The 12,348-nt window shown below is 40.9% G+C and overlaps 1 non-coding gene across 1 annotated transcript; it reads right to left on the reverse strand.

The window, feature by feature from the left end:
• Window positions 1-2,431: 2,431 nt before the first annotated feature.
• On the reverse strand, window positions 2,432-2,536 carry LOC121501136. The gene has a single exon (XR_005990555.1). It is a non-coding gene; the product is annotated as a U6 spliceosomal RNA (small nuclear RNA).
• Window positions 2,537-12,348: the final 9,812 nt, after the last annotated feature.

Below are 12,348 nucleotides of genomic sequence, written 5' to 3' on the forward strand. Positions count from 1 at the left end.
CCCAGGATCAAGTCTCACATCGGGCTCCCTTCATGGAGCCTGCTTCTCCCTCTGCCTATGTCTCTGCCTCTGTGTGTGTGTGTCTCTCATGAATAAATAAAATATTTTTTAAAAAAACTTTTAAGAAAAAAGTCAACTGGAATACTCTGTTAACATTTCCTTGAGAAGCTCAGGGGATGGATGGTAGTTGGAAGGTTGAAATGTCAACTATACATCCCTCGGCAATAGAGGACCTCACAAAACATGGACTCCTAGTGCTCTGCTCCTTCTCCGGAAATGCCAACTCAACTACTCTGGTAATTGAGTTTGGAGCATCAAAAGGAAAAAGACTCCTGTGGAAAGGTGCTGTGGGGTCATGTAGGGAAATGAGTGGGAGCTCAGTCCGTTTTCTGATAGTCCTGAGTTCTAAGCCAGTTTCCAGCCCTTCCTGGCTATATGATCCCAAAGAGTGGCTGAATTTCCCAATAAGCAAAACAAGGAAAATATAATACTTACTTCTGAGCTATCATGAGGATTATAAAAGATCTCTTAAATAAAGCGTCAAGCACACAGCTGATGTTGATGGAGGCCAAAGTTCGAAGTCTTGACCTCTCCCCTACAAAGTAGAGAGTCACTAACTTCCAACCAATAGAACCTGTAATTACTATCTCTGGCCACCATGGGAAGGAGTTTAAAAGAGAGAAGGGGTGGGGGGAGCAGTCAGATGTTTTCACGCAGAAAGGCAGGCCCAGGCATCATTACCATGTTGCTAGGTATTGTTAAGCCACCCACCTAGCCCCAGAGTGGGCAGCAATTAATGTAATTAGTGCAGTGATGAGTGTCCTCTGCAACGATAAACAGCTCAGTCCTGCAGAACTTGACAGACCTGCTGGTCCCATGGGGCTCCTGACCTTGAACGTCCACTTGGGGAGTGGTGTAGTAGTACGGTTTAGTGGAAAGAGGCAGGCTTTGAGTCAGATGGAACCAGGAATAAATTCAGTCTTTGCTAATTCCTAGCTGTGTGTCTTAAGTCAAGTTGTGTCACCTCTCTGAGTCTTTGTCTCCTCATTTATAATATGCGGGTAATAATATTTTCACAGGGCTGTTATAGTTACCTCCATCATCATTATCATCGTCATGGAAAACCCCAAACCAGGCTGATGTTGAACTGGCAAAGGGTGGACACATGCATTTCTGGTACCTAGAACTGGAGCAGCCCAATTCTTTTTCTCTGGCTAAAGTCAGAGCAGGCAACACTGATCTGATTAGCTTTAGGGAAACTACTGGAGTTTGGAATGCAAAGTATATTGAAACCCAGAATAAAAAGGGAGAGAAAGTACCCCTTGATTTGATCATTTAAGATAAGGTCATAAATAATTACCACTACCATTATCAGCAATATCACCATTTATGTAAAACAAAAGCACAATGGCAATCTGGCAGTTGGTAATAAAAGCACAAAACCTGACTATATCTTTGTATCTAGCAATTCCATCTTCAGGATTAATACCCTCACAAAAGAAGTCAAATAATCCAAAGGTTATTACATGTCAGTAAGTGTATGGTGAGGTTCTGATAATCATTAAGAATTCACTACCTTGTTCAATGGTTACTAAGTGCCTACTGCTACCAGGATAAAGGCCTTGAGTGCGGGGACACACACACACACACACACACACACACACACATATTTAGGATTCATTGAAGTGAAGGTTTTGAAAAGGTCTGTAAAATAGAGTAAATCAACAGAGAGGGATCTATAGTGAAACAACTAAGCAAAACTGAAGCATAATCCCTGAGACTGATATGGGAGGAGAACCACGTGGATTCTTGGAAACACACATATGAAATGGTGTTAAATGAAGGAGCCAAAGAAAAAAAGAGAAATAATCACCGACTCAGAGAATGTCAAAACTAGGAAGGGCCCCAAAGAACACCCAGTTCAGCAGTTCTCAACCCTTTCCATGGCATCTTTGGGACAGGTGAGGCTCACATATCCTAACAGTTTAGGCAAAGAAAACAATTTCTGGGTAATAATAGACATTTCCAGCTGCTAGCTGTCATGTCACTGTTTTCTCTCCCACTAGAGAAAGCGTTTCAGTATACTAGGGAGTAAGCTGAAGCTCTTAAAGGAATAAACTTGAATCCACTATAATTTGTTTAATAAAATGGAGGTTGGGATTCAACACTGCAGTTGAGAACCAATGATCTGGCCCAGGCCTTCATGCTATTGATGGAGAAGCTGAGGCCCCAAGTGACCCATCTAGCCTGTCATGCTAGCACATACTTCTTGCTCAATCAGTATTCGCTGAATGAATATTCGTGAATGAGTAGGCAAATGAGATGACACGACCAAGGTTACCCAAACTGTATGTGGCTAGTAATAACACATACTGATTAAAACTTAGAGATTGGAGATGAATTCATTCATTCCTTCCTTCATTCATTCATTCATAATATGGAATGCTTCATGAATTTGTGTGTCATCCTTGTGCCGGGGCCAAGCTAATCTTCTCCATGTTGTTCCAATTTTAGTATACGTGCTGCCAAAGTGAACATGGGTGAATTTGGAATGTGGTACCTAGAAATGCATATTTATTATGTTTCTTTTCTTTATTTTGCTCAAGGGCACCGCTTGATAGACATGGCGGTATAGAGGGAGCTGCAGTAATAGCTCAAAAAGACACGGAGTTCTCGAATCTTCAGATATGGATGATGCTAGAGGCACCTGGGTGGCTCAGTCAGTTAAGAGACTTATTCTTGGGATGCCTGGGTGGCTCAATTGTTGAGTGTATGCCTTCAGCTCAGGGGGTGATCCCGGGGTCCTGGGATCGAGTTCCACATCGGGCTCCCTGCAGGGAGCCTGTTTCTCCCTCTGCCCATCTCTCTTCCTCTCTCTTTGTGTCTCTCATGAATAAATAAATAAAATCTGAAGAAGAAGGAGAAGAAGAAGAAGAAGAAGAAGAAGAAGAAGAAGAAGAAGAAGAAGAAGAAAAAGAAGAAAAGAAGAAAGAAAGAAAGAAAGAAAGAAAGAAAGAAAGAAAGAAAAAAAGAAAAAAGAAGAAGAAGAAACCGACTCTTCATTTTGGCTTAGGTCATGGTCTCAGGGTCATGGGATCAAGCCCTGTGTCAGGCTCCCAGCAGGGAGTCTGCTTGAAGTTCTCTTTCTCTCCTTCTGTCTCCACCCCTCTCAACCCATTGTTTAAATAGATCTTAAAAAAAAAAAAAAAAAAAAGATATGGATGATGCCAGTGTCCAGTCTCCAGTGCTTTAAAAGCCACAACTGAGAGCTTCCCATAGAGTAGACACTTCAACTGACCAATGGAGAACAGAAGATCTTTTAATGGAATTGACCTAGTACAGAGCCCATAGAAAAAGTTCTCAATAACTGATCACTGGTGATGGTTCTTCCCTGCCCTTCCTCTGCCCAGAATGCCCTTCCCAAACCACCCTCTTCTCCCAGTATCAGTGTTTATATCCTTTGTATTATAGCCTCTCTTTACAGCAGCCCTTTCTGATCATCCCCTTTAAGAAGATCCTCCATTTTTCTTCTTTAAAACCAGAAGTGTATAGAGATCTTCTGGTCTCTATACAGTCTATAGAAGATTGTCTCCCAACTCCTCATCAGGTATCATTCACATATTCTGCAAGCTACACCACAGGAAAAACATAGTTTCAGGCTACAGGCAATTCCCACCTGCTTTTTTTTTTTTTTTTTTTTCACTCATAACACTTGCTGATTATGGTGATTTCATATTAATTTAATTACTATCTATATAGAGCCACCACAATACTAGTTGATATTTATTGGGCACATACTGGGTTAGGTACTTATCAATTCATTTAACATCCGTAACAAGCCTCTGAAACAGGTTCTATTGTGAACCTTATTTTACAGATGAGGAAACAGATTCAGAGAGGAATTTGACCAAGTTCACATAGCGTGTCAAGGACATATCCAGATATCAGAGCCAGACAATCTGGCTTCAGAGGTTAAGTGCTTAATCTCTAGGCAATCTAGAAGCACCATGAGGGCAGATTCCATGTCGGTTTTGCCCACCGCTTCATTCCCAAGACCTTGGGTGGTATGGGATAGTGCCTCAATCAATATTTGCCAAAAGAATGAAAAGAAGGGAGGGAGGAGGGGGAAAGAGGGAGAGAAGGAGGAGCATTGAGGAAGAAGATATGCCACTAGCCCATACATGTTCTCCCATATGTAAAGTAGGGCTGGGACCCACTGAGGAGTCCTTGCCTCACTTGGGAGCAACAGAGATACTGGAGGTAGAGCTGAATGAGACACTGTCCCTGTCCTGGTAGAGTGCCTGCATCCTCATCTCAAGGTCATTGGTCCCTTGGTTCTGATGCTCTCAGGAGAGCCCAGGAACCCCCTCCATGGGTCCAAGGCCCTTCCATGCCTATAAAAGGGGGTTCAGCTCCAATGTAACCATTCTGCTCCAAGGCTCCTGTGCAGGCCCTCAGAGCTCATCAGTGAATATGACAGATCCCTCTCTCCAGGAGTCACTGGCTAGTGAGGAAGAGGAACCCTAGAACCAAGAAGAGGAGGGGGAAGTACACCAGTCAGACTGGGAAAGGAGGGAAGTCTCTGAATGTCTTCTGCCTCTAGGAGGCTCTGCTTGTTCAGCTCATGAAGTCCAGGACTCAGGCTCTTGGTTGAGAACTGCATTTCTTGCCCTCCACATCAGTGTATGGGGCTGCCCATACATGATAGAGTGACATGTATGACTTGAAGACAAGCTAAGACTGATCACTAGAAGAATGAGAGTGGTATAACATGTAGAACAGATAAGCCTCCTTCTTTCACACTGATTTTTCCCAGGATTCTTAGCATTTTGTTCCAATGAGGAACAGCAGCAGAGCAGAAACTGTCCTACACGGGAGAATGTGATTGCCTCAGAGGCATACAGAACTGGGGGTACTGGGCATAGAGCCCTTTCACCCTCCACCCTCCTGCTGGACTATTTGCCTATATCCTCTTTCTCAAAGGAGCTAATTGCACAGTATGCTCCCATTTTCAAGCACCTGCCCTCACCGCCATAACTCGGCAGCCTCCTCTCCCCCTCATGCCTTCCATCAAGCAACCTTCACCAATTTAAATTTGGTCAAGTCCTACATTTGCCATATTTGCCTAGTGTTGGGTGTGTATTTGTTTAGTCAAAATTTAACAGGTCTTTTTAGCTCTATCATTGCTATTAGGATACTTAGCGTTTTATCTTAGCATTGTGGTTACAATACTGCCCAGGTTTTCCATGGTCTGCCTCAACCTTATTTTTGCAAAAAGCCCTGTTATTTTTTAATGTACAATTCTACAGAACACAAAGCTTTGCAGGAACTTAATGCCACACTGTAGCAGAAATGCCCCGCGGAGCACCAAAGGCTTTTCTACCTGTTACTATGGCATTCCTTACCCAAGTTCTATAAAGTAGGGGTAAATGGCAATTACCACCCTCATTTTCAGAAGAGAGAACTGAGGCTCAGAGATGTTTAGTGACTCATCCAAAAGTGATGAAACAGTTCTTGAATCCAAATCTTGAAGTTCATTTACCCAGTTTTCACTATACCCACAACATTTAGCACATTTCCCAGTGATATGGTAAGCAATTGATCAATAAGCTATTCAGCGAACAATTAATTCTGCCAACTGATCATTCAACTATCCAACAATATAGTCCATGAATGCCATTTTGGGGGAAAAAATGAAGGAAAGAAGAAGGTAGCTAAATTTTTTTGACTTCTACTATGAGCCAGGAATGACATGTGATGCTTTTTTAACATGACCACACATACACACACACTATGAGATTGCTGTTGTCATTCCATCTTATAGACAAGAAACTAATGTTCAATAATTTAAGAAAATTGCCCAAGATCATACTACTGGGAAAGGAATTTGTTGAGATTTGAATCCAAGTCCTCCTAATTCCAAAGCCCATACTTTTCCACTATATCAGTGGAGAACACCTCCTATAGAATAAGAGAATACTTGCAGTGGTACATGGATAAATATATTTATATTAATGACTATGTATTTATTTTTACAGTGGTCTTAATGTTTATGGCAAGGAATATTTGTTATCAACTTCTGATTGTAAGACATCACCTCCTATAAAAATATCTTTAATGTTTAAGAAAATAAATCTCTTTAATGAAAAATATTAAGAAAATTAATTTTAGATCTGTAAGCAGACATAGCAAAATGGAAAAAGCAGTGGGTAAATAACTGAAACTTGAACACAACTCTTAATCCTAACAAAACCCTTAATAAAACATTTTATTTATGCTCTTGATTCCCATGAGCTAGATCAGCAGATATTGCCTAAATTACCTTGAGTAGAAAGGAAATTAAAATAGGCGTGATTCCCTGGCCAGTGTATTCAGGAATTTAACATGGTATTCTTTATTTCAGTGTCTATGCCAATTGGTGTTTTCTTCACAGGACTCAGAGGTAGGTGGTCTAAGAAGTGCCTGGGTTCTCATATGACAGAGGAAGCAGGAGAGAAAGAAGACAATATATATTTTAAAGAGAGTAATGGAGGTTTCAGGGCCAAGTGAATATTCCCAAATGATCCATACACTTGATGTTTGTGTTAAACAGAGATAAAAGTAAAAGGCCCTGGGTCCACTCTAGACACCTGGGTTTCAATGCCATCTTAGCCACTAATCTTACACTCAGGTAAGTGACAGCTGAGAGGTACACTGTCCCCACTGGCTAAATGAAGGAATTTTGATTTCCATAACCACTTTCCAGCAATGTGAGACACCCAATCAAGAATAACTATAATTGGCAAAAGCAGCTGTCCCTGTAAGTTAGAAGGCACCTGCCTACCATGGGCAGCAGAACCCTTCCTGCTCTAAGAATCTATGATTTCATGATTTAAGCTCCTTGCACTGCAGATGGCCACACAAGTAGCAGGGATGCATACAGAGGGCCATTAAAGTCTCTGAATTATGCTTTGTCTGTCACACCAAAGGCCACATAAGCCAGGTTGGTGTAAACGCCTACCTGTCCTTCTAAGCAATGAGTATCCTGGTTAATTAAATGTCCTTGTTACTATCACTATGCTCATTATAATTGTAAATATAGAGTTTGTATTCTTAAGAAATTCTTAATGCAACTTTGTAATATATTGAACACAATTTAAACTATCCCGGCTAAGAAACTGTGGAAGGAGCCATGATGTCCTTTGACAGAAGAATGGATAAAGAAGATGTGTGTGTGTATATATATGTATATATATACACACACACACACACACACACACACACACACACACACACTAGAATATCACTCAATCATCAGAAAGGATGAATACTACCATTTACATCGATATGGATAGAACTGGAGAGTATTATGCTAAGTGAAATAAGTCAATCAGAGAAAGACAATTATCATATGGTCTCAATCATTTATGGAATATAACAAATAGTGAAAGAGACCATAAGGGAGAGGAGGACAACTGAGTGGGGAAAAATTAGAGATGAGAGGCTCCTAACTCTTGGAAACAAATAAAGGGTTGCAGAAGGGGAAGAAGGTGGGGGGATGGAGTAACTGGGTGATGGGCACTAAGGAGGGCACCTGATGAGATAAGCACTGGGTGTTATACTATATGTTGACAAATTGAATTTAAGTAATATTTTTAAAAATAATAAATAAAATTTTTTTAAAAATAAACTATCCTGGCTAAGTACTCTCTTTTCCTCACTTTATTGTTATTTTTATAACTTACAAAGCAACGAATGTGGGTTGTAGTAGATGACTATACAGCAAACTTTCCCCATCTCCTTCCACACCCTCTCAGACCTCCCCACTCCACTGATATTGGACTTGGCCATGTGACTTGCTTTCACTAATAGAAGGTAAGCAAAAATGACATTATACCAGTTATAAGCCTAGGCTTTAAAAAGCTTCCCACGTTTCCATTTGCCCCAACCTCTGCCATGAGAAGAACAGATCTCTGGTAGATCCTGCCTCTACAGGATGCATTCCAGAAAAAGACACATCAAGTGGACCTGTATTTGACCCTCAACCTTATTTCTTCAGGATGTATATGAACACACGTGACACAGCACTCATGTCAGCAGTTCCAGGAAAAGCCACCATCACCACTCAGAAAACTGCAGGGGAGGCACGTGTGGTGGCAAGAAAAAAACCATGACCAGGACCTTAGGAAGTGTATGCTGCCTCAACCAACCTGCAAACCATAAGCAGAAAATGCAATACTTAACCTTATATAGCATTCTGATCTTGTGGTAGTTTTTTTTTTTTTCATGACAAAAGCTGATTAACCCACCTATTGTGCCCAGTAAAAGTTTACAGAAATCACATACTTTTATTTTTTTTACATACTTTTAAAAGTAAGGACAATCTCTTTATCTCAACTCCAATGAAAGTAGCTGATGATAATCATTCAATACGTAACTTTCTACTCCTTTCTCTGGTTTCTCCAAGGATTAAGTGAGCAAATGCATGTAAAAAGCACTTAGCATAGTGATGGGCATATGATGTAGGCACTCATTAAACATTAGGTGTTCTTATTATATTCTAGTGCAAACAAATATACTCAGGTATAGGGTTTTTAAAAACATATGCACGAATGAGACCATGCTATCCACTTTACTCTGCAACTTGCTTTCTTCATGTAACATACGTATTTTTTTCTTTATGTCTGCTCATCTTTTTAAGGGCATTTAACTCACTTTTAAATTAGCTATACGATATTCCATGGCTTAACAATACCAGAATATATTTTACCTATTTCCATTTTGTAGATGAAGAAACTAACACTGAGAGAGCTGAAGCGTTTGTCAAAATATTTGCAGCTTCTCCTTGTCAAGCCCTGAGACACACTCTGGCCAATCAGAGGTGAGTGGAAGTGACAGGTGAGTCAAATTTTAAAAGTAATCTCGTGGTGTTACCTCTCTCTCTTCCTTATAACACACACACAGCAGCAATATTTCAGACAGGGGAGATGCTACTTCAGACTGAGTTTCAGAGAAAGAGCTAAGGCCTAAATCATGATGAAAATGTAACATGCACATGAAAATTAACTCATTTGTTCTAAGACTCTGAGATTTGGGAGATGGTTTGTTACCACAATATAATTTAGAGAACATTAATATAGTATTTTAAGACTTTCAAGTGTTTGGATGTTTATTGTAAATATTCACCATCCACTGGTTTGGCCAAGCATCAATATGCTCATTAAACAAGATGTGGGTTGACAGAATAAGGGAAACAATCTCCTCCCTAACTTCATTTTTATTTTATTTTATTTTTTTAAAGATTTTATTTACTTATTCATAGAGATGCAGAGAGAGAGAGAGAGAGGCAGAGACACAGGCAGAGGGAGAAGCAGGCTCCATGCAGAGAGCCTGACGTGGGACTCAATCCAGGGTCTCCAGATCACGCCCTGGGCTGCAGGCGGCACTAAACCGCTGCACCACCGGGGCTGCCCCCTAACTTCATTTTTTAAAATTATCAGTAGCCTTCTCCCCTACTGCCAAATCATTAGGCAAAGAACATGATGGTATCACAGAAAAAACAAGTCTAATGATGTAGTCCAGTAGGTTGAGGACATCCTTTGTGTGTGGGAAGGCTCTTAGGTAGGTCAGCATCATGAAAGCATTGACCCATTTTCTCCAGGCTGCAAACTACATAGACACAAACACGCAACATGGCACTCATGTCAGCAGTTCCAAGAAAAGCCATCATCACTACCTAGTAAACAGCAGGGAAGGCAGGTGCAAGGAAGAGAAAGTAGACTGAATGGGATCTTAAGAAAGCTAAGTCCAGACTCCCTGGGTATCAGCTTGGGACCTCTATTTGCTCAGAGGACTACTGTGAGGATCCAATGCGGGATAGCAGATATAGTCACACCGAATAAGAAAAAAAAAGCATTTATTTATTTTTTATTACACGTGTAATATATGTTTATTATAGAACGTTTTAAATCAAAAAGAGAAACATAAGGAGGAAAATTGAAAATTACCCAAATATCACAACCGTTGGTATCTTGATGGCTAATAGAACATACTTCCTCCTAGGTAAATGTACACACACATATCACAAGCCCTTCTGTATGCATTTAAGTGTGTGCATACATTTATTACAAGTTCTTCCTCTCATGCTCATCCTCTCCATTCTTCCTTTCTAGTTTTCCTTTTGGTCCCTCCAAACATGTCTCACAGTCATACCCCATAGGCAGACCTTTGTTCATGCATTCTCTCGTCCTACAGTGGTCTTTCTCTCTCCACTGACCCCTCTTCTCCTGGCTACTCCTACTCATCGTCCTTCGGGTTTCCAATTTATTCATCACTTCCTTAGAGGACAATTCTCTGGCCACTTCCCTTGTTAGATGTCCCTTCTGTGTATACCCAGAACATCCTGCTCCTCTTTCTCATAGTATCCACTAGTCTTGCCCCCTTATTGTCTATTTTCCTGGCTTAAACTCCAGCTTGTGGGTAGGTACTGTAGCTTTTGTTCACCAATGTTTACCAGCAGCCAGCTCCTAGTAAATGCTCAAAAACTGATGAATGAATAACACAGTCAACAAAATGTGCTACCTATATTTCTTCAGAAATCCCCAGAGTACCTGGAATTTCTCAATAAATCTCTAGTTAAAGATTAAATATAGAAGAGGATAGGGCAGCCCAGGTGGCTCAGCAGTTTAGGGCCTTCAGCCCTTCAGTCCAGGGCATGATCCTGGAGACCCAGGATCGAGTCCCACGTCAGGCTCCCTCCATGGAGCCTGTTTCTCCCTCTGCTTGTTTCTCCCTCTGCCTCTCTCTCTCTCTCTCTCTCTCTCTCTCTCTCTCTCTGTGTGTGTGTGTGTGTGTCTCATGAGTAAACAAATAAAATCTTGAAACAAAAAAAAGAAGAGGCCATAGGACACAGCCTAACTTGAGTTTCACGTTTATTCTCTCACTGAGTATAACCTGCAGCACCAGTTGGAATAAGAAGACACTAGCAACTTGAACATATATGCTCTCAAATCTCAGTGGTTCAACACAATACAGTTGATTTCCCATTCAGGCCAATTCTAGTGGTCAGTGGGCAATCTTCCATGTGGTCATTCAGAGACCCAGGCTCCTTCCATCTGTGGCTCTATCCTTCTCTAAGTCCCTTACACTCAGCCAGGAGATGGAGAGAGATGGTTTTAGGAGCCAGGCCTGTACCTAGCACATGTTACATTCACCCCCTCTGCATTGGCTAAACCTCAGCCACATAGCTACACTAGTTACAAATGAGGCCAGGAAATGTAATTTAGCTGTCCATGCAGAAGGAAAAGGAGTTAGGTGAATGCTTTGCAGTTTTTCTGCCACAAATATTTGTCATATGTCAGAGTACAGAGAGTATCTTAAGTGATCCCAAGTGCAGGTAACTTTGGTTTATGAATACTTATCTTGACAGAAGAAATGTCCATCTAACCATCCCTGGACATAAGAAAACATTATCTCAGATTTTCACATTTTAAGAATAATAAAGGGTCAATACCAGAATTGATAAACCACTAAGGTTGGTCACCACCCCCACACAAATTCTAAAAGAGAAATTTTAAATATAGTTTTTATGAACTTCGAAACCAAAATGATGATGAGCACAAGTTACTGTGAGCTCACTAGGAATTATCGTAAACTAAGCCAGCATAGTGTCTGGCACATAGTAGACAACAAATATGTATTAAATAGATGGCCTTCAATTCTACTTTTAAGATCCATATCACTAATAAGTATCTGTGACTTCAGAAATCTCTTCCTTAAATATTGCAGTTTTCCTCTCTCACTTCTAAACATTACCCTCGTTCTGACCTATAAATCTACAGAATAGGTCAACTCTCCCATGTGACATTTGCACAACCACTTGAAGACTTCTGTATATGCTCTCACAGCCACTTATTTTCTCCCTGGGTAAATAAATATGCCTGGTTCCTTCAACTCTTCTCCATAGGACATAGTTTTGGGCTTCTCAGTGTCTGACCCTCTCTGAGATTTGATGGGCCCAAACCACGTTCTACATTTTCATGTCCACACTGCTCCTACTGAGGTCCAACCAACAGCATTCAGAACTACCATTGCCCAGCCCTGAGCATCACTAGTACACAAGTAGTGAAGATGCTGCCAAAGGGATTCCTGCACTGGGAAAGAGGCAGGACTTGAAGATGTCTTCCACTTTATGATCCTGGAAGTTCTGAATGCTGAGAAGACAACACTATAAGGATGACGGTGTGCACAACAATTACACAGTCCTCCTTGATCAAAACCTAGTCTGCGCATACTCTCCAATGACTCAGTTCACTTACTTATATTACAGTTTTCTTCATTTCTGCCTCTTGACTCCAGCTGTGATATGAA

This window comes from Vulpes lagopus, chromosome 10, assembly GCF_018345385.1.
Source record: "Vulpes lagopus strain Blue_001 chromosome 10, ASM1834538v1, whole genome shotgun sequence".
Taxonomy (NCBI): Eukaryota; Metazoa; Chordata; class Mammalia; order Carnivora; family Canidae; genus Vulpes; species Vulpes lagopus.